The following is a 1,817-nucleotide window of genomic DNA, read 5'->3' on the forward strand; positions in this document are numbered from 1 at the left end:
TGATCAACAGAGTCCTGAGCACCAGTAGAGCCTGGTCCTGGTCCCTGGGGGGCTCCAACCACCAGCCTCTCTGTTAACAGCCGAGCGCCACAGAGACTCACATTCACACTCACATTCATACCTACAGTCAATTTAGAGTATCAATCAGCCTCGTCCCAAATTACATGTCTTTGGACGGTGGGAAGAAGCCGGAGTACCAGAGAGAACCCACACATGGACGGGGAGGCAAGGCAATTTTATTTGTAGAGCCCGTTTTCATCACCAGTTTCCACCATTTCCGCGCCGGATGTTTTGCTTCGGACAGGTAACGCGGCTTGTCTGCTCACCTGCTGCTCTTGGCTCACGTAGCACTGAGCTAATGATTGTGTATTGTGCTGCAGAGCAGCCGATTTGGTAATGAGAGTCCTGCCAAGTGACATCACTGACATGAATGGATGACTTCAGTCACGTGAATGGATGACTTCAGTCACGTGACTGGATGACTTCAGTCACATGACTGGATGACAGTGGAGATGCCAATGTAGAGGTTGGGGAAATAGTCTCTGAGAATCCAACTTGAACCCACAGCCTCCTTGTTTTTCAAAAACCCAAACAGCGACCATCAGTCTCCCTCCAATCCTGTACTTGGGTAAACAACAAAAACAGAGTAAAAGTCTCTGGCAACATATTTGTTTCCTGTAGGGTTTCTTCATGTATGTGTGGTGTACCTGCTCTCCCAGAGGACTGCCATCTTTGTTCTGTGGGCTGACATGTTTTAGTGTCAGCACAGGTCATAGCGCTGAGACTGAACTCTCATTCTCCCACAAGTATTATTTCCACCTCACACTCCTGCAGATATTCAAGTGAACAGGGAACACAAATTTATGCTCAACTTCTCCTGTGTATTCATCCACAGTCACTAAACAACAACCAAACCAAACAAAAGAGGTTTGCTAGCATGGCGATCAGCTGTAGTTCACCATCTTATCCAGGTCACATGACTCAGGAGTAGCGTGGCCGTCTGGCAACCAAAGGGTGGCTGGTTTGATCCTCACTTTCTCCAGTGACCATGTCAAAGTGTCCTTGAGTAAGATACTGAACCCCTAAATACTTCTGATGAGTAGGTTGGCTCCTTGCATGGCAGCCTTCAGCATCAGTGTGTGAGTGTGTGAATGAGAGGACATTGTTCAGCTCCTTGAGTGCTGCTGAGGTAGAAAGGCTCTGTACAAACTGAGTCCTTTTACCATTTCTTTCCTGCTTTTAGCAGCACTGTTGTCACTTCCTGTGACCGTGGAGGGAAGGGGTCCCCCTTCAGAATAAGTTTGATATCATGATGTTACTTCCTCTTCAACATGCCTTTAGCAGACCAACTCAGAGAGCAGCACAGTGAGGTAGTGTGGCTGAGTGGTCTAAGGCGCTGGATTTAAGCTCCAGTCTCTGAGGAGGCGTGGGTTCAAATCCCACCACTGCCATCATGTCCCAGGTCACTGGAGAGGTGTGGCAGGTCTCCCACAGTCTTTCCTTTCACTTCCACTGGTATTTTCAAACCTGTGACCAAAAGAAGAAGACAAGGCAAGGCAAGGCAAGGCAAGGCAATTTTATTTGGATAGCCCGTTTTCACAAACAGTTTGTCTCAAAGGGCTTCACATGGCATCATAACAACATCCTCTGCCCTTAGACCCTCACATCGACTGAGGAAAAACTCCATAGAAAACCCTTTTAACAGGGAAAAATCTGAGAAACCTCAGGGTGAGCAACAGAGGAGGGATCCCTCACCCAGGACGGACAGACATGCAGTAGATGTTGTTACAGACAAGAAAACAGTTTACAATACAAAA

General features: G+C 47.6%; 1 non-coding gene across 1 annotated transcript; it reads left to right on the forward strand.

Moving 5' to 3' along the window:
• The first annotated feature begins 1,369 nt into the window (after positions 1-1,369).
• Positions 1,370-1,451, forward strand: trnal-uaa (transfer RNA leucine (anticodon UAA)). Its single transcript has one exon. It is a non-coding gene; the product is annotated as a tRNA-Leu (tRNA).
• The last annotated feature ends 366 nt before the right edge of the window (positions 1,452-1,817 follow it).

This window comes from Aulostomus chinensis, chromosome 1 (assembly GCF_037954235.1).
Source record: "Aulostomus chinensis isolate RoL2024-O1b breed Wild chromosome 1, RoL_Achi_v1.0, whole genome shotgun sequence".
Taxonomy (NCBI): Eukaryota; Metazoa; Chordata; class Actinopteri; order Syngnathiformes; family Aulostomidae; genus Aulostomus; species Aulostomus chinensis.